We start from the raw sequence: 21660 nt of genomic DNA, 5'->3' as shown, positions 1-21660 counted from the left end.
CCCTCTGTGTTTGGATGGGGCCCTGGGCCTGGCCTCGCTCTTTTTAAATGCAGAGGCGGGTATGCTGGAGTTCAGGGAAGATGGAAGCCATCCCCAGGGGTCCATCTCAGGATCTTGTGGAGGTTCTGCTCTTTGGGACAGAAAGAGTGAGTGGTAATGGCACCAAGCTGGATGGACTTGGGCCCTGGGTGCCCGGGATGGCTTCATTGGGAGTGGCCGCCGACCCTCCTGGTGGGGCCACCATGCTGCCCCAGGCCTGGCTTTGCCCCTTGAAGGCAGTGTCCAACCAAACCAACAGCAGTTGGTGAAAAGGTGGCTGACACTGTTGGTTGCCAGGCAACCTTCCCCCTGGCTAAGCAAGCCCTAGTTTTGCTCAGGCTTCGGGCAGCAGCAATGCGCTTGGGGGAGGCGGTGCCACACCAGGCTGGTCTTCAGTGGATGCAGCTAGTCCTATAATTCAGTTGGCCACGCCGGGATTGGAGAGCCCGGAAGCGACCCAACAGGCCACTGTGCCAATGGGACTCAGGGAGAGTCTGCCAGGAGCTGCTGGGAAATTGACTGCACACTTAAAAAAGGACACAAGGAAAAGACTGGCTCCTGGAGACTTCCCTGGTGGCTCAGAGGTTAAAGAATCTGCCTGCAATGCAAGAGACCTGGGTTTGATCCCTGGTTTGGAAAGATCCCCTGGAGAAGGCAATGGCAACCCACTCCAGTATTCTTGCTGGGAGAATTCCATGGACAGAGGAGCCTGACGGGCTACAGTCCATGGGTTTGCAAAGAGTCAGACACGTTTGAGCGACTCACACTTGGAGGATTTTAGATGCTGACACATGAGGATGGGCTGCCTGGAACTTGGAGGAGGCTGTGCAGTCCCAAGAAATCTTCATTAAGCCACACAGATGGACCCGCCCACAACCAGCCGGCTTTTACAGTGCTTGGATAAGAGATAATTAATCCCTCATTCTTTAGGGGCTTTTCAGTTGGTTTTCTGTTCCAGCTGAGAAAATTCAAATGGGTCCAGGGACAGAGAACATCTCGTGTGGAATTTTACACACAGTCCAGAGTTAAGGATTCCTAACTTGAAGGCATATCACTTTGTCCACTTTCCTACTGAACAGATGCTGACCTCATCAAAGCAGTCCATGAGAGCTTCATTCTTTTCCTTTTTCAGGGATGGTGTGAATAAAATGAAAATTCTCTTCTTTACAGGCAAGACAAGGCTTTGGCTGCCCACGGCTGAACAAGGCATACCTACCGGTGGATTTCAGGCCTTGCCGGACACTTTCTCTGGACCCCTGGAGACTCATTTGCAAATTCCTTCTTCAGCCATAACTGCTTTGGGTGTCAAGGTTTGAATGGCCTGTGAGCCTGCCCTTCCCTGCCCTGTGGTCACTGCACAGGCATCTCAGACTGGCAGCCTAGGGGGCTGCCAGGGCCAGCCTCACTCACCTGGGCAGGTATTTGTGCCCATAATACCTTGGAGTGCTGCCAGTTGTGGTCTTCAAGACTGAGGGCATAGTGTCCATCAAGTCAGAAAGGGTCAGCGATGAAGAGACCAGTGCCCAGAATTGCCTCTTCTGCTAACAGCACCCTGGATCTCCTGTGAGGGTCCCTTCTCTCCCTCTTCCAGCTTGGTGTTTCAGGTGACATCATCCCTGAACCCACAGGTGAGCATGTGATCCAGCCTGGCCAATCAAAGCTTCAGCTTCCTCTGACCAGTTGGTTTAGGGAAAGCCATGTGACCCAGTCTGAACCAATCAGAGCTCTCCATCAGAGGCTTCTTCTGTCCCAAGTGCTTGGACACTGCTGGTGGTATGTGGTCACCAGGAGGGGAGAGGTGGGAGGGACACAGAGCCAGTGCAGTGGAATCAGAGTCAGGAGAGACTTGGCCTCTATGACATTGGTGGGGCACCTGGATCAAGATGTGCCTGAAGTTCATGATACCCCATTTGGCCATATGTACCAATATATTCTCGTTTCTGATTTAAGCCATGTTCAGTTGGGTGTGACTGCCAGTTATAGTGACTGAACAAGCCCTGCTGATGATACTATATGGTTTATTTATTTAAAAAATATTTTTCTTATTTTTTAAACCTTTTTAATTGATGTGGACCTTTTTTAAAGTCTTAATTGAATTTGTTACAGTATCGTTTCTGTTTTATGTTTTGTTTTTTTGGCCACGAGGCATGTGAGGTCTTAGCTCCCTGGCCAGGGATCGAAACCATATCCTCTGCATTGGAAGGCATAGTCTTAACCACCAGGCCGCTAGGGAAGTCCCACTTACACCATTTTAATATGAGAACCTGAACTTCAGGGAAGAGAAGCCTGTTGTCCAGGGCCTCATGGTGAGCCAGTGGTGGAACTGGAGGCAGAATTATGCCTCCTTGAGCCCCTGCTCTGTGCCCTGCTGGCCTACAGAGGCTGGTGCTTCCACCCACATCTGCACCCCCGGGAGCATGCACAATCCCGTGGACAGCCTCTCCTCATAGCTGGTGGGAGGCTGGGCCCTCCCATGGGGAGGAAGCAGCAACCTGCTGTCACTGACGAATAACCTTGGACGGCCCCTCCTCCATCCCCTGGCGGCTTCAGGAAGAATATGGGAGCCCTCACCTCATGACTGGTTCAAAGGCAGGCACAGTTTCTTGAAGTCATTTTTGCAGAACTGGCCTCAAAACCTCAAGATCAGGGCTGGCCTCTGCCGTCCCCCTCCCTGACCTGTGAGCTGCTCTGAAATAAGAGGTTTCATCTGAGAAGGAAAGTGAGAAGTCTGTGCTGAGAACCCGTGATGTTGTTGGGCTTCTGGGCCCAGCAGCGGGGGAGGGGGCGGGCTGAGATGCACAAATGTTCAGAGAAAATGCAAAAGTTCCTTTTGTTTGAATTATGCAAATTAAGAGGAAGTGGGGCCGATGCCTGTCTGCTGGCACCATGAGCACATCCTTGGCACCCACGGGAGCATCTCCCTCCTCACTGCACTGCCCGAGATATGGACCTGTCCTATGGTGCCCAGGCTGACGGCATCTGTGCTGCTCTCAGAGGAAGACCCTCCCCAGCTCTGCCTGCCACCTTCTCGGATGACCTGGAAGTGGTGGCCTGGCTCCTCAGGTCTATTTGTCCCCCAGGCTGAGCAGGAGAGTTTCTGGGTCAAGCTGGAGTGAGCAGCTTCCCCCCTTCTCATGCTGGCTGAGGCCCATCGAGAGCCACCTCGATGCTTGCTTGTGCCCCAGCTCTAGAGAGATCTCCCACCAGAGAAAGCCTGTCTTTCTCTTGTGTTGAGTCCCAATTACTTGGCACTTCTCATTATTCGGTTGGAAGCCTGTGTCATCAGGTTTCCTTGGCACTAACCTGGTCACTGGTAAAGGCCTGGGATTACCTTACAATATTGTAGTGGTTTTGCCATATATTGACATGGATCAGCCATGGGTATACATGTGTTCCCCATCCTGAACCCCCCTCCCTCCTCCCTCCCCATCCCATCCCTCTGGGTCATCCCAGTGTGCCAGCCCTGAGCACCCTGTCTCATGCATCAAACCTGGACTGGCGATCTGTTTCACATATGAGTGTAGGACCACTTGCTTGTGTGCCATGGTGTGTAGACCTGAGGGGGCTGGTCTCACAGGCAGCACATAGCAATTGGGATTATGTTAAGTTGCACCTAACAGAAACTCGGTTAAGCAAATAGGGACATAAAAGTAGTGTAGGGCTCGAACAACCGCTTGAGGATGTCAGAGGACTCAGCTTCACTTCCTTCTCCACCATAATTAGTCTTTGTGTTTTTTTTTCACCTCATGGCTACAAAATGGCTGCACCTCCAAGCATTATGTCTACATTCAAAACAGGAAGAAGGAAAAGGGGATGGACACATCAAGTTAGAAAGAAAAGCTTTCCCAGAAATACCCAGGAGATCTCTGCTCATTAGCCCAAACTCTGCCTCATGGCCTTGCCTCACTGCAAGGGCACCTGGGAAATGTAGTTTTCTAAAGCTGTTCCACTGCCCCCCCAGACCAAACTGGGGTTCTATTAGGAGGGGGAAAGTGGATCTAGGTAGACACCTGGCTGCTGCTGCCACACACACTTTGAGGAGAAACTATATCAGGCTGGATCAGACCATGAAATCAAGTTTTCCATTGAAAGGGGCCAGGTGGAGAGGGGGCATTAGGCATGAAGTCAGGAGGCCAGCATGAGAGGAATAATAGTAAAAAGTGGAAATGGATATTTTTTGGTTCATTATAAAAAGTTAATAGACCTTATTTCTTAGAGCAGCTTTAGGTTTACAGAAAGATGAGGGGAGAGTACAGGGTTCCCACATAGCCCTTCCCCACAATTTGTCTTCTTATTAACATCTTACTTTAGTGGGTACACCTGTTACAACTAATGAACAAATACACGATTATTAACTAAAGTCCGTAGTCCATACTAGGGTTCACCTTGTGCTGTACGTTCTATGAAAGTGAAGTGAAAGTGTTAGTTGCTCGGTTGTGTCTGACTCTTTGTGACCCGATGGACTGTAGCCTGCCAGGCTCCTCTGTCCGTGGAATTTTCCAGGCAAGAATACTGGAGTGGGTTGGTATTTCCTTCTCTGGGGGATCTTTCCTACCCAGGGATTGAACCTCTGTCTCTTGCATTGGCAGGTGGATTCTTTACCACTGAGCCACCAGGGAAGCCCTTTACGTTCTATGGGTTTTGACAAAAGCATGGTGTCATGTCTCTGCCATCATAGAGTCGTACAGAAGAGTTTCACTGCCCTGCCTGGAGCAGTGCTAACTCTGTTTATTTAATCCTCATAAAACTCCATGAGGGGACTTTCCTGGTGGTACAGTGAATGAGAATCTGCCTACCAATGCAGAGGTCACGGGTTCCATCCCTGGTCTGGGAAGATTCCACTTGCTTCTAGAGCCCTTGAGCCACAACTACTGGACCCCGCATGCCACAACTACTCAGCCTGCATGTTGCAATATTGAAGCCCGAGCGCTTAGAGCCCGTGCTCCACAATAAGAGAAGCCACCGCAATGAGAAGCCTGTGCACCACAACAAAGAGTAGCCCCCACTCATCGCAACTAGAGAAAGCCCTCTTGCCCCAACAAAGACCCAGAGCAAACAAAAATAAACAACAATAATAAACCCACAAGGAAGGTTGTGCTCAGTTCACAAGAGAGGAAATTGAGGCACTGAGGTGTGGACCATGTGAGCCCAGGCCCAACTGGCTACCCAGGATTAGATTTCAGTCTGGCTGATCCAAGCTTGAACCTGGAGTCCTTGCTCTGTGCAGAACTGAAGGAGTGAGACCGCCGTGGGGGTGGAGGTGGGGTTAGCAGGGACAGAGGATGTGCCCTGAGCCTGAGATGGCCCTGGAAACAAGATCTGAGGAGTTGAAAGTGTTGCCAACTTGGGACCCAGTCAGCCCTCTCCTGGTGGTTCTGCCGCTTCCAGTTCTGCTAGGGTAGAGGGAACCTGGGGTGGAAGGGGAGCCCATCTCATGGCCCACCCACCCACCCACTCATTTGTCAGGAAGCAGTCACCAGGCAGAGCAAGCCAGCCCTGCCCAACAGAGGGATGTCACAGCCTGTTCTCTCTTAGGCAGAGGTGGAGAACAGAAATATTTCAGATGCAATTGTATTCTTCTCTTCTGCTGCTCCAATATGCCTGTTCATTCTCCAAGGCAGGGCCGGGTTTGCTGAGTAAACATTGTACCTGACAGTTGCATCAACAGCGCTTTGTCTGCAATTACTACACTTAGTCCAGGTGTAATTACCCATAATTTGAGGAGGGAAGTAATCATGTACTCGCCTTGCAATTTGCAGTAGCGACTTAGACAGATGCACCATCTCTTACTGCAGGGAGTCCCGGACTCCTGAAGAACCTGAGAGGCTCTTCTGGGAGGCGCCAGGGACTGCATGCGGGTACTGTGCTGGGTTGAGGAGGGGGTGGAGCAGCGCTTCTCAGCACCATCCTGTGGGACCTTCTGGGGGTGTTTCCTAGATCTGGACTTTGTGGCACTGCCAGACCTGCCCGCCCCCACCACCCATCCCCAGATCTGGCCAAGCATTCTGTTCTCCCGGTCCCGTGGGCTGCCTTCACGTGCACATCGCCTGGGCACCTGGCTGAGTGCCACATCCCATTTGCAGTAGGAGCTCTTCCCTCTTCAGGTGGCCAGAACGATCACTTTGGGCAAACAATCAGTTGGAGCAGCCCTCGTGTTGCGGGGAGGGCTCACTGAGGTGGCCTCTGGTTGTGATGGGGCTGTGAGTGAGCAGGCTCCCGAGGCTTGAGGGTGGGCAGGACAGCACCGCCTCCAGGGAAGTGGTGACGGATGCATGGAGCCTGGAATCTTGAGGATGAGGGCGGTTCTGGGAGAATATGTACTGCCAGGCCCATTTTTCGGACTTGGACTCTCTTTAGAAATTTGCCAAGATAACCTGTTTTGGGAAACTTGAATGAGAAGGTGTAGAGGAAGCACATGACAGCAAATGCATCTTGCTGGACAAATGTGCAAGGTGAACCAATCAGGGGTCGAACCTGGTGACGTCACTGTTTTTGTTACTACTTCCCCACCAGTCAAAGTGCATCCCCTTCCCCGCCCTGCTCCCAGACCCTGAGCTCCCTGGGCAGAGCCATGCCTTGTATACCTCGTATATGTTGGTTTTTCCGGCTTCTGCCCCTTTCTCTTTTAATACTCAAGGCTATCACACCCCCTCTGGTGGGAGGCATTTTCCATAGATGGCTGCAATGCATCTCCTTGGATCAGCCTCTTTGGCTGCGGTCACAAAGCGCTACAGACTGAGTGACTTAAACAACCTACATTGAGAGTCTCTCTCAATTCTGGAGGCTGGAAGTCTGACATTGAAATGTCTGCAGGGCCTCTGTCTCCTGAGGTCACTCTCCTTGGTGTGTAGACGGCCGTCTTCTCCCTGTGTGCACACGTGGTTGTCCCCATGACCTAGTCTCTTCTAATAAGGACACTGTTGTATTGGATCAGGGCCCACCCTCATCTTAACTGGATCATCGACAAAGGCCCTACCTCCAAATAAGGTCACATCTGACCTATTAGGGTAGGTTGCTGTTCAGTCGCTCAGTTGTGTCCGACCCTTTGCAACCCCATGAACTGCAGCACGCCAGGCTTCCCTGTCCTGCACCATTTCCTGGAGCTTGCTCAAACTCATGTCCATTGAGTCAGTGATGCCATCCAACCATCTCATCCTCTGTTGTCCCCTCTCCTCCTGCCCTCAATCTTTCCCAGCATCAGGGTCTTTTCTAATGAGTTAGCTCTTCGCATCAGGTGGCCAAAGTATTGTAGCTTCAGCTTCAGGATCAGTCCTTCCAATGAATATTCAGGACTGATTTCCTTTAGGGTTGACAGGTTTGATCTCCTTGCAGTCCAGGGGACTCTCAAGAGTCTTCTCCAACAGCACATTGCAAAAACATCAATTCTTCTGTGCTCAGCCTTCTTTATGATCCAACTCTCACATCCATACATGACTATTGGAAAAACCATAGCTTTGACTATACGGACCTTTGTTAACAAAGTGATGTCTTTGCTCTTTAATATGCTGTCTAGGTTTGTCATAGCTTTTCTTCTAAGGAGAAAGCATCTTTTAATTTCATGGCTGCAGTCACTATCTGCAGTGATTTTGGAGCTCAAGAAAATAAAGTCTGTCACTGTTTCCATTCTTGCCCCATCTATTTGCCATGAAGTGATGGGACCTGATGCTATGATCTTTGTTTTTTGAATGTTGAGTTTAAAGTCAGCCTTTTCACTCTCCTCTTTAACTTTCATCAAAAGGCTCTTTAGTTCCTCTTTGCTTTCTGACATAAGGGTGGTGTCACCTGCATATCTGAGGTTATTCATATTTCTCCCAGCAATCTTGATTCCAGCTTGTGCTTCACCCAGCCCGCCGTTTCTCATGATGTACTCTGCATAGAAGTTAAATAAGCAGGGTGACAATATACAGCCTTGACTGGGGTAGGACTCCATCCTATTTTTCTTAAGGACACAAACAGCATTCCCATTGTCCATTGCTGCCATTGAGAGGTGGGGTTCCAGTCCCCTCCCTGGATAGAAGTGATGTCACGTGGCTCCTGGGGCTAGGTCATAAAGGTGAGGCTTGGTCTGAGGTACATGATCTCAGAACATTTACCTTCACACTGTAAGGAAGCCCAAGCTGTGCACAGAGAGGCCACATGGGTTCAAACTGAGGCCCCAGGCAACAGCCAGCTGTAGCTCACCAATCTCCCAGTTCATGCCAAGCCATCCAACTGATGCCCTGTGGGACAGAGATGAGCCCTCCCTACCAATCCAGGCCCAAATGCATGTTTGTAAGCAAAATAGATGGTTGCTTCACTGTATGCCATTAAGTGGTTTGTTAGATATGCAGCAGCCCCCAAGGAGGCCTCAGGTGGATGAGTCGAGGACAGGGACTGGGAGCTTGGATAACACGGGACAGGGCTCCTTCCAGCATACTTGGTGGCAGGATTGGGAATCTCTTTAGCTGCCTTCCAAACTAGCATGGCATCATGGCTGGGGGCCAACTGTCTGGACCACAATACAGAGCCCAGAGCCTCTGCAGGCCTGGACCAGCGCCCTGCAGCATCCACAGGACTGCGCAGGACTAGCATTCAACAGTGCCACCTGGTGGCACTAGGCCCTTTCCCACCTGCACTCTCGTCTGTCCAGCATTTGGAAACAGGGCTTTGCTCCTTTGAGCTGACCTCCCACCCCCGACTACCACTGCGGTTTGTGGCAGCTGGGAAAGCCTCCAGAGAGATACAACAGACTTACTGTGACCACAGTGAATCATATATCAATCCAAACTTGCAGAAGCTCAGTTCAGCTGGGTGGGATCGAGTCCCAGACGGCTCATGTAACTGAAGATTCATGTAACTGAAGGACAGATGGAGCTTCAGGCATAGCTTTATCCAGGCACTGAAATCACGCTGTCAGGAGTCTTCTCTCCCCAGCTCTGTCCTCTCTGGGTTTGGCTTCATCCTTAGGCAGGCTGTCTCCATGAAGCGGCCTCTGGAGGTTTTTCTCTCTCAATAGCTGTGGCAAAGATCCTCCGGATGCATCTGACCTTGCCTGACTGGGTTGTGTCCTCTTTCTTGAACCAATCCCTGGGCCAAGGGGTGGAATGTGTGGATTGGCCAGGAGACAATGCTGGAAGCAGATAGTGAGGCTGACCTCACTCTCACAGCCTGGGTACTGAGAGCTGGGGGGTGACTCCCCCCAGGAAGCTGTGCTGCTTGCCCCCTCAGAAGGGGCACTGAATTCTGAGAGGATGAGACACAGGTGTCCGTCACACAAGGAATGAGGTCAGCTGCCTGATGGATGGTTAGCTGGAAACAAAGGGAAGATGTGTCATTTTCTGTTTTCTGCACTGGTAGATGGTCATTGCTGCCACTTCTCTCTGTTGGAAACCGCTTCCTGCTCCAACTGTCAGACACCAGAGGTGGGAAGAGTCTATGTCCACCTCTACCCCTGTTTCTCCTCCTTCCTGATGCTTTGCTTATACTATTAATGACAATGTCCCCAGGAAAGTCCTGGGGCCCCCTTACCTTTGCCCTTCATGTAGTCAAGGAACAGAAGAGGTCAAGAGATGGGAGGAGAAGGTGATTCTCCTTCATGGCTATGGGGGCTCCTTGGCAGAGCCTAGCCTGACAGCATACTCATTAAGACCAAGCATAGCCTCCTAGTTGCTTAATTATGGGCTTCATTAAAAGGGAAGATCAATAACTGGGGTAATAAAAGCTCGAAGATAATGGAAACAATTAAACTGTTTTGTCTTAGGTGACATAAAAGGATACATCTGTCTGATGAATCCTTCCTTGAAGCCAAGCTTCCTGGCTCTTCCATATGGGCAATTTGGGTTGAATTAAAAATGATTGTATATCCAGCACAGTGTCAAGATCACAGACGGAAGCTTCTGGAAGGGTAACATGCCCACTTTGACAATTTCTCTGATTTAGGAGTGAATCCCTTGTTTGGAGATCAGTCCCCACGGAGGAAACCACAGAGAGCCCATCTGTGTCATCTGTGTCCACGTGGCCTGTGTGTGACCTTCCATCTTTCATTTATTCAACAAATATTTGTATTCTGAAGATGCAGTGGTGGGTGGGGATGTCCAAGTGGCCTTCCACTGTAGCAGGAGAGGCAGATGCTAATCAAATAAGCACATGATTACATTTCTATACTCCTTGCTAAATGCTCTGAAGGAAAGCACATGGGACTACAGAGAGAAAAACAGGAAATCCTGACACGCTGGGAGGGAGGCTAAGATCTGAAAGATGAGCAGCAGTTAAGGTGATGGAAGGGAAGCAGATGGAGCAGAGGGAACAGCAAGTGCAAAGGCCCTGAGGCAGGAGAGGGCCTGGCACGTCCAAGGAACCACAGGAGGACTGGGCAGTTAGAGCACAGTGAGAAGGGGGAAGAAGTGCAAGATTGTTGCACAGAAAAGGAAAAAGGAGGAATGAGTTTTTCTCTTTCCCTTTCCTGAGAACAAAGAAGATAAAGAGAACACTAAGCAGGCCTGAATATTCCTATTTGTTGTTGTTGTTGTTTTTTTTTTAACTTTAACTGCTCCTAACTTTGCATTCTGTAACTAAGTTTGCTTTTCTGCCCCTAACTTGGCAGGAGATACAATTCACATTTTTTCCTTTGATTCTATGCTAAATACATCCAGTATCTGGTGTTTACCCTTACAACACCATTCTTCTTATAGTTATATATCGGGAAGAAGGGTGCAGAGCCACCGAACTGCCAGACTCAATGACTAGGTTACTGAAGCCAGTTTATGACGGTCTTTGAAACTATGCAAGAGGAAGAAATCAAGATCCTAACACCTTTGTTTCTCATCACTGACTCCTGACTGTGAGCCCTTGCCTTATATAAACCCCTAGACTCCTCACGGAGTAGGGGCACATTTCTTGAGGCATGAGCCTACCATGTTCCTCTCTCCACCAGCTAAGAATAAAAGCCACCTTTCTATTTCCCCCAAACTCTGTCTCCATATTTTTCATTCAGCTTCAGCGGGCAGAGAAGGCCAAGATTTTGGGTGGCAACAAGTTGAGGTGAGGGGCAGCAGGCCTGGATCCCTGGCCTCTTGGGGACAATAGCAAGGACATGGATATTATCCTCAAAGCAGTGGGGGCTACTAGGACTGTTGCAGCCAGAAGCAAACATGTGGATAAGAAGTCCCATGAGGACAGAGGGGTAGGGGAGCTTGGAGAGTGTGAGATATACTCAGCTGAACCTCAAGGTACACTTCGAGAACACTGGGCTCACAGGAGCGCTGCTGCTTCTCCATCCACAGGGATGGCTCTCCAGAAGATGTGATGGCAGAAACAGCAGGACTGGAGTGATTCTGCAGATGAGGGGGGAAGTGGAGGCGTGAGTTGGGGAAGGCTCTTCATCCAGTGGCCACACCTGGGGGGACCACCTGCCTGGATTACCCAGGGACCCATCACTCCCTTGGCATCCACTAAACAAACACAGGTGCTTTCTCATGAAGCAGGTCACTGGGTTACCTGAGAGGAGGGAGACAGAACTTGACAGGTTCCCAGGGACCCAAATCATCACCCAGTGGGAAGCAGGGCCCCAGAGTGGTCAGTCCAGGGAGTGAAGGTTTGGTCTGGAGAGAAGAGGACACCAGCAGCTGGACAGGGCTCAGGCAGAGAGGATAGCTGGGTCAGATCTGTATTCCATGCCAAGCCTTCAGGGTCCCTGAGCTCTGGGCTGTCACAATGTGGGGACAACTGATGCTAGGATGACTGTTCTTTGGTTTACCTGTGATCCATGGGCCATTCTCAGGTCAACCATGATTTATTTGTCCAAGACCTATGAAGGCCAAACATGTCTCCCAGCACATTCTTCTTCCTTTGTTAGATGTGTCTTCTCTGTCTCCACCTGTGTTGTTCTAAGGATGGCTTTCCACCAAGTGCACCTTCCACCTGGAAAGAGAGGACTTCCTGTTGGCCATCTGCCTGGGAGAGCTGGCATCACTCTGTCACAGATGATTGGCCAGGATGTGTCACATGACCACACTTTTGCTGCAAGGGAGGCTGGGAAATGTAGTTTTTATCTGGGTTCTGTCACTAGGTAAGGAACCCAGAGGAGAGATTTGGAAAATGAGCTGCTCTCAGACTTTGCCATAGAGACCCAGTCTGTGGAGTGTGGGTTTGGGGGTTTGACATGAAGGAAGCAGGGAGAGGAGAAAGTTGGCAGAGGAAGTCAAAGAAGCCAGGGTATGAGATGGAGAGGGGCTTGGCAGGACCCACAACTCTGGTTTCCATCACCCAAGGTTCACTCCATTCTTCTCCAAGTTAGAGTTCATGAGGTAATCCAACTAAGTGAGTTCAAGTGGGGTTTCTTCCACTTACCAGCAACAGCCTGAACAGCATGTGGGGCCAAAGGGTCAGCCCAGAGCTGAGGCCCTGCACCCTCCTCTGTGACTCTGCAGCTTCCCCACCTCCCCCACCCAAGTCTGATGTCCCAAGTTGCTTTGTGGAATTCCCAGGGTGGGTCCTGCCAGTCTGGACCCTGCTCATCCCGTTCAAAAGGCCTTTTACCTGACCCTCACCTGTTACCTTCCTCAGCACCAACCTGGTACCTCAGAGTCACACCTGTCTTCACCTCTCAGAGCCCTTTCTGTTCTAGAATCTGCAGGGTTCCTCCTCTTTGGGGACAGTGTTTGATGAAAGCTTTTCTTTGTTTCTTTTCTTCTTTTTTTGGTTTGTGTTTTTAAAGGACTGAAAGCAAGCTGTTATGTGTCACAGGAACATATGAAAGGAAGCGCGTATTTTCCACACACAGTTGCTCCCAATCTCAGACCCCAGGAATGCAAAGTTTTAGAAAGTAAACACCAATGGATCTGAGATGGAACGTTCCAGATGGCGGGGCTGAATTGGTGGGACTGGCTCCCTTGGAAGTTGGAACATTCCCCACTGAACAGAAGGCTCCTGAGTCACTCTCTGCGGTGCCTGGGGAGCTCCCACCTCTATTCTCCTTCCTCTTCTCCGAATGTCTCCCCAAGAGTCCAACAGAAGCAGAGAAGGACCATGAGACTCAGATCCAACCTCCAGCATTCCTGCCTCCTCGGGGACATGAAATATGGGTGCCTGGGGCCTGGCAGTTCTTCCTATGAAGGAAGTGAGGTTGAGTGAGAACTTGTGGGCCACAGAGTGGTCCTGGCTGGATTTCCACCTGCAGGTTTGTGCAGGATCACCAAGTTTCCAAAATTCCATCCGCTCAGGGGCTGCTTGGTGAGTGAGGACTGTGGACCCACTAACTTCTTCCAGCTCACCGAGTTTTCCTGTGATCAAAGTTGAGATGGTTCCAGAGTTCTTGGAGATCTGGTAGCTCCAGGACACCCACAGGGTAGGGTAAATGAAAGATATTTCCTGCATATCAATAAACAAATGATGTTGCAGCCATCAAGCTATCACATTACAGGCTCCCCAACAGCAAACCCTGAGGGAACTCAGGATGGAAGCAGGATGACTCCCATCCAGCAGCCAACAGCTGTTGCCACCCTGACGGTGCACCCTGAGGGCACTCAGGATGAGAAAACACAGGATACTGGCCTCAGATAGCTGAAGTGCATATCAGAGGAATGATTTCAGTGAGCCCAGACTTTGCATCTTCCCATACATGGAAAAGTGCTAAATCCCTTAACTTGAGATATCTGGTTTTCCTTAACTAACAGTACTCTTTTGATGTTCCCACTACCAGATCTTTGTTGCAAAAACGCTTACATATCCTGGCCCCTCCCTTGCCTCTTCAGAATTTTCTGAGAGGCTGTGTCCTGGGCTTGCATCCTCAGTTTTGTCAGCTAAATAAAACATAGTCTCAACTTTTAGGCTGTGAATTTTTTCCGTCGACCGTAGGGTGCAGGGGCTCTGTCTGCTTTTAAATATGTGGGGAGATCACCTGGGCATTATATGTTAGAGACCAGTGGAACCAGACACTTTTTCTAAAGCTACTTTTATGTAAGATTGAGAACATTTAACACCGATGAAATGTCAATAGTTCGCGTCAGGTTTCGATCCCATGTTATGTTTACTGGGAGCAGGTTTAGGATGTTGATGGGGGGTGGTGTGAGGGATCTGAGGACCCTTGGCAGCATCGCGAGGCCAGACTTTGGGAATTCTTGAGATGGCTTGGCCCCAGATGGCATGCAGGGGTCCATCCCCGGGCGTGTGTAAGTCTCACATGTGTAGGTCACAGACTAACTGAAAGGACTTCAGGTAAATCGAAAGTTTCATCACACACGATAGAGAAGGAAGATGTCTGTAAAAGTCTGTGTTTTCAGACCTGTTTCACCAAGTCTGTTTTGGTGAAAAACAGACTTGAACTACCTTTGGCAAAGAAGGAATGTGTTGAAGGCTGCCTTGGGGACCCAGGCAGGGACAGATGGCAGGGCTCTGGCTCTCTCAGTGCAGCTTTCAGCTCTGATCCTTCACTACAAGGGGCTCCCTCCCAGGGAGGACAGGCTAACAACCCCACTCTCAGAGGCCTCAGAGTCTAGAGGCTCACTCTGGTCTCTGCCCCACAACCCTGTACTCCCCCAATGCCCCCACTGTGGCATCGTGGAATAAAAACCTCAGGAGAGCACTTATGCTGGGCTGGGTCAATCTGCATGAGTTATGTGTGGAAGTGGAGGCTGCTCTGGGGCCATTTGGTGGGATGGAGGGAGTCCCCAAGGGAAGCAGGTGGGTGGGCTTTCTTGTATCCAACATCTGCTCTGCCCCACTACCCTCCCCAGTGTCTGCATCTGCTGGCTCGGGAACCATGGTCTTCCTAAAACCAATCAGAATTGTTCCAGGATTCTCCAGTGATTGTGCCCATCTCCATTCATGACTCTGAGCTTAAGGATCAGTGTGCCTCAGCCTGGACAATTAGAGGTTGTGTCCCCCTGCATATATGACCCCTCTAGAGAAGAGGACTCTGGGATGACAGTCCCTGCTGGGCTTGGCCAGGCATTTCCAGCCCCACAGAGGTGAGCTTGGGCAACCTAGAGCCAGTGTGGAGGGGCTGTGCTGGGAGAGATGTGTGCTCCTGGTGCTATTTTTGGATCCTTGATCAAGCCATGCCTGAACCCCACATGCCTCTCATTTCTCAGTTACAGGAGCTCATAACTTCCATTTACTCTGCTCAAGGCCCTCCAACTTGGGTTTTCTGTTATTTGTCACAGATAAAGTCTTGACCAGGAACTTCTCTGGTGTTCTAGTGGCTAAGACTCTGTGCTCCCAATGCAGGGAGCCCAGGTTCAATCCTTGGTAGGGGAACTAGATTTCACATGCTGCAACTAATACTTCACGTCACAACTAAAGATCCTGCATGCTGCAATGAGAATCAACAATCCCATGTGCTGCAACTGAGACCTGGCACAGCCAAATATATAAATAGTTCTGACCAACCCACCAAATATTGCCTCAGAGCATCACATCAGCAAATGTCAAACATGTTAGCTGCTGGAAGAGTTACACTGTGAATTCTCAGAAGCTTAATACAAAAATATTTACTGCATTAAAAGCTCATGTCTCCCTATATACAATGGAATATTAGCCATAAAAAGTGAAATAATGCCATTTGCAGCAACATGGATGGACCTAATGATTATTACACTAAGTGAAGTAAGTCAAACAGAGAAAGGCAAATTACTGTATGATATTACTTACATGCGGAATCTAAAACATGACACAAATGAGCTTATCTAAGAAACAGAACAGACTCTAGACATAGAAAGCAAATCTATAGTTTTTTTTTTAATTTTATTTTATTTTTAAACTTTACATAACTGTATTAGTTTTGCCAAATATCAAAATGAATCCACCACAGGTATACATGTGTTCCCCATCCTGAACCCTCCTTCCTCCTCCCTCCCCATTCCATCCCTCTGGGTCCTCCCAGTGCACCAGCCCCAAGCATCCAGTATCGTGCATCGAACCTGGACTGGCAACTCATTTCATACATGATATTTTACATGTTTCAATGCCATTCTCCCAAATCTTCCCACCCTCTCCCTCTCCCACAGAGTCCATAAGACTGTTCTATACATCAGTGTCTCTTTTGCTGTCTCATACACAGGGTTATTGTTACCATCTTTCTAAATTCCATATATATGCGTTAGTATACTGTATTGGTGTTTTTCTTTCTGGCTTACTTCACTCTGTATTAAAAAGAATACATTTGAATCAGTTCTAATGAGGTGGATGAAACTGGAGCAAATCTATAGTTACCAAAGCAGGAAGGAGCTAGAGCAGGGTTAAGTTTGGGATTAGCAAGACACACTACTGTATATAAAGTAGATAAACAACAAGGTCATACTGAATAGCACCAGGAAATATAGTTAATATCCTGTAACAAAGCATAATAGAAAAGAATATGAAAAATAATATATATATGTATATATATTAATACATATATATGTGCATGCATGCATGCAAAGTTGCTTCAGTTGTGGCTGACTCTGCAGCCTGTGGGCTGTAGCCCATCAGGCTCCTCTGTCCATGGGATTCTTCAGGGAAAAATACCAGAGTGGGTTGCTGAGCCCTCCTTCAGGGAATCTTCTTGACCCAGGGATCAAACCTGCACATACTATGTCTCCTGCATTGGCAGACAGGTTTTTTACCACTAGCATCACCTGTGAAGCCCCTACATGTCTATATATATAAATAACTGAATCACAGAAACTAACACATTATAAATCAACTATACTTCAATTTTAAAAAAATGGTTAAAAAAAAAAGTTCCTGTTATTATCCAGAGTAGGTCACCAGGGGCTGGTTGGCAGGGGTGGCTTGATCCTGAGTGGTCATGGAGAGACTCAGGACCCTCCCGTGTCCAGCTCCGCCCTCTGACCTCTGAATCTTCTCCATTCAGTCAGAGGTGGGACAGAGCCAGGATCAGGTCCAGGCCTGGAAGGGAAGCGCATCATCTCTGCTCACACACCATTGGTCAGAACTCAGTCACATAGCTATCTGCTCACACACCATTGGTCAGAACTCAGTCCCATAGCTACACCTGGCAGCAGGGGAGTATGGGAAACATAGTTCAGCTGTGTGTCCAGGTACAGGAGGAGAGAAGGCAGTCTCCTCCCCCTTGATCTGCCCATTTGCGGGTTTGTTCCTTGCCACAAGCTGAACGATGCTCAGAGCTGGACACACCTCCTGCTCCTTCTCAACCTCGGATGTCAAGGGGACCCGCCCCAAATTTCTCGCCATTCAACCCTTATTACCTAGCATTCCACACCTAGGGCATTCTTAGATTAACAGAGGCACGTGGAAGGTTCTGAAAAAATCTGGTCACATTTTTGTGGAAAACATTCGAGGCACACATCAAAGGGAAGCTGTTCCCACGATAAGCTGATAGATCAAATATTTCCAAGTGGAGTGGCGGAGGCAGACTTGTTTGCGTTATTGAGGACGTTCATGGCTGCCTGGAGAGGGAGAGAAACTTAGCAGTCATTTCAGAGCCTGAGCTGCTTGATGATGACCCTTTGGGAGTCCTGCTTTCATTGTGCCTAGGGGTTGCACAGAGTCGGACATGTCTGAAGTGACTTAGGAGCAGCAGCAGCAGCGACCTTTAGAAGCCAGTTTGCAGAAATTCTGTCTCTTTCTCTAGGCTGGTCCGGAAAACGTGAAAGGATAATAATCAGAATAACACAGAGTCTAAGTGAGGCCCAAGCCCACTCATAGACTCACTTCTCGCATATGTCGGTTTCTGTATTTCTATTCCTGCCTCACTTCCTTCTTCCCTCCTGCGCTAGCTCAGGACCTGCAGCAGCTCTGGAACTGCTAGGCGTGGGGATACTGGCAGGAGGAGTGGAGATTTAAATTCATCTGCTTGAGAAAGAGTTTCTTTGGGAAGGAACATACGGTACTGGTTCAGTCACCATCCCTGATCCTCTTTGCTGCAGGGACACAGAGTCTAGTCCTGGGGGCCGTGGGGAGGTCCATGGAGGAGGGAGGAAGGAAGGAGAGGGGGCATTCCTGGGCATTGGACAGGGTCAGGGGAGGGATGGGGACCCTTGGTTCTTGGCTTGGAGACTCGGGGCAAGGCAGCTAGGAGTCTGAGGGCGTCTCACTCATGATGCAGCAAGAGAGTTGGTGCACCTACACTGTTTTTACGTCTGCTTCTCATTATTTTCAGTGTCTGTAAGTCAGTCAGTCTCTTGGTGCCAGTTTCACCTATGAAATTACTGGAATCTCCACCTTATCTGGGCTTCCCAGGTGGCTCAGTGGTAAAAAATCCACCTGCCAATGCAGGAGACATAAGAGACATGGGTTCGATCCCTGAGTTGGGAAGATCCCCTGGAGGAGGGCATGGCAAACCACTTAAGCATTCTTGCCTGGAGAATCCCATGGACAGAGGAGCCTACAGTCCATAGGGTCGCAAAAAGTCAGATACGACTGAAGCCACTTAGCACACCCACCACCTTATTTATCTATTATAGCAACGGATACCCTCAAAAGAAGTGAGCTCTGTAGTGAAATCCCCCTGCTTCTTGTCTCCCACTCGTACATCTCAAGCGATTTCTGTCATGGCCAGTGTGTGTGAACTGCATATGGGAAGCAGGTCCAAACTCTCTCTCATCTTTTCACCTTCAGACTTTTAACATCCATTTTACAGATGAGAAAATCTGACATTTGTTTCTGGGACCAGTACTTCTGAAACAACAACAGAAAAAACACAGTACCTGGGAGGCTGACCATCTTACGATGATAGCTTGGTCACGGAGGGCTCCTTGGCATGAGGGGCAGGGGTCTTGGGTTTTTATATGACTCCCTGGGGCAGAGGGACTGAAATGGTCCTGTAATCTCACTCCCACGGCTGCCTCTAGGGCTGTGTCAGCATGTCTGGGGGGCCACCAAGCTTTCCCAGCCTTAACACCCAAGGAACCAGTGCTCACCCCCAGAGGGGCAGAGTTGGCTTAGCTGAGAATCCTGGAGGACAGATCCCCCCATGGTGAGGTGGGGCCCAGGGTCAGGAGAACATGCTGGTTTGCCCATTTTGCCCAGGAACCCCAACCAGAGCTCAGTGGGTGGGGGCAAGGCAGTGCCCAGACCCCAGAGTGTCCACCTCTTACAGATGTTGAAGAGACAACTTGGGTGACAGCTTGTGCTGTTCATCAGAGTAAGAACATGTGCCCCATTTCTTGGGGCAGGAACTTTAAGCTGAGAGGATAAGGTGACCTTTGAACCCTGCAGAAGCCAGGCTGGGCTGGAACATTTCCAGAAACATCTTGAAGGAAAGGAATGGAATATTTCAAGGCTGTTTTGATTTTTAAACAAATATTGATTGATTTGGCTCCCTCAGGTCTTAGCTGTGGCTTGTGGAATCTTCATGCATGATGCGTGATCTTTTGTTGCAGTGCTTGTTCTCTCTAGTTGTGGTGCTTGGGCTCAGCAGTTGTGGATCGGGGGCTTAGTTTTACCATGGCATGTAGAATCTTAGTTCCCTGACCAGGGATTGAACCTGCATCTCCTGCACTGCAAGGCAAATTCTTAACCACTGGACCACTAGGGAGGCCCCACTAAAGCTATTTTGATTTTAAGTGACAGAAACCCAACTCAAAGTGGCAGAAGAGCAGATTTATTGGTCATGAGAGTGGATTCAGGGATGACTCAGTACAGGGCCCTGGGGCCTCCTCCCCTGCCCATCCCCTGCCTTCCCCTGCTGAGCTTTTTACTCTCAGCCAGGCTCCCCAGTTGCTGTGAAGATGATCCCCAGCCACTCCTCACCCTTAGCCCATCAGATGTGCAAACTCCTTGGGCAAAAACACCATTAGCCAGTCTTCCACAAGCAAGTCCAAGAATTGACTTGTGCTGACCTGTCATGGGCTCAGTGTCCACCTTCAAACAAGCCCCTGGGCCAAGGGCATGGAATATACTGACTGACTGGAGGGGCCCTGGACTGTTTGGAGCTGGAAGTGGGGTCTACCTCACCTCTCAGTGGATTGAGAATAGGTGATTCCTTGAAGAAATCTTGGATGCCCAGTCAGTACCAGACAGCTATTACAGAAAACAATGGCAATGAATATCCTTCCATGGCCAGACATGAAGCCTAAGTGAGACACACCATGTGAGCAAATTTCACCAACATATCTTTCCCAGGTCTGTGCAAGATGGGTGTTCTTAACACAGGATTCCAACTCCACCCTCACCCACCATTGCTCTCATCCCCCCTCCCGCCACCAGCTCTGACCCAGTTGCATTAACTAGTACATACATGAGCCAGCAACACTTGGATACATTGAAGGACCTCTGAAGAGGTCAGAGGTAAAGAAATGAATCTGGTGAAGGAAAAAGAGAGTCTCTCTGTGTGTGTACACACGCATATGTGTATGTAGATTGGTGGAGGAGGTGGAGATGATGATGGTGATGGTAATGATGACAGTGATGGTGACAGAGATAGTGATGCTAATGGTGATAATGGGATAATGACGATGATGGAGATGGTGATAATGATAGTGGTGATGACAATGTTGGTGATGGTGGTGTTGGTGGTGGTGATGGTGGTGTTGGTGGTGATGATGGTGGTGGTGTGGTGATGGTGGTGTTGGTGGTGATGATGGTGAAGGTGGTGGTGATGGTGGTGATGATGATAGTGGTGATGGTGATGGTGGTGATGATGGTGATGGTGGTGATGATGATGGTGATGATGGTGATGGTGATGATGGTGATGGTGGTGATGGTGGTGATGATGATGGTGATGATGGTGATGGTGATGATGGTGATGGTGATGATGGTGATGGTGGTGATGATGATGGTGATGATGGTGATGGTGATGATGGTGATGGTGATGATGGTGATGGTGGTGATGGTGATGGTGATGATGGTGATGGTGGTGATGGTGGTGATGATGATGGTGATGATGGTGATGGTGATGATGGTGATGGTGGTGATGATGATGGTGATGATGGTGATGGTGATGATGGTGATGGTGATGATGGTGATGGTGGTGATGATGATGGTGATGATGGTGATGGTGGTGATGATGATGGTGATGGTGGTGATGGTGGTGATGATGATAGTGGTGATGGTGGTGGTGGTGATGGTGGTGATGATGATAGTGGTGATGGTAATGGTGGTGATGTTGATGGTGGTGATGGTGATGGTGGTGGGTGATGGTGGTGATGGTGGATGTGATGATGATGGTGGTGGTGATGGTGGTGGTAACAATTTTGCTCTTGGTAAAGCAGATTTGAAGAGGGGTAAGGGTTCTATAAAGGTGATCCAAAACTTAAAAGGTAAAGTGACAGATTTCCCTGGTGGTGCAGTGGATAAGAATCCTCCTGCCATACGGGGGACATGGAGGTTCAAACCCTTCTCCAGGAAGATTCCACATGCCTCAGAGCAACTAAGCCCGTGCACCACAACTACTGAAGCCCATGAACCTAGAGCTTGTGCTCTACAGTAGAAGCCACCACAATGAGAAGCCCGTGCACCACAGTGAAGATTAGCCCCTGCTCTCTGCAACTAGAAAAAGCCCACACAAAGCAGTGAAGAACCATTGCAACCAAAAAAAAAAAAAAAAAAAAAAAAAACCAAAACCCAGGTAAAGTAACTGACTGAAGTGGGCCAGATGGGAACTGTGGCAAACTGGACTTTGCACATCCTTCTAAAAGGAGCAGTGCTTGCTCAGGCCCATCTACTTTTTCCATGAGGAAA

This window comes from Bubalus bubalis, chromosome 17, assembly GCF_019923935.1.
Source record: "Bubalus bubalis isolate 160015118507 breed Murrah chromosome 17, NDDB_SH_1, whole genome shotgun sequence".
In the NCBI taxonomy this organism is placed as follows: Eukaryota; Metazoa; Chordata; class Mammalia; order Artiodactyla; family Bovidae; genus Bubalus; species Bubalus bubalis.
This window is presented reverse-complemented; position numbering follows the sequence as displayed.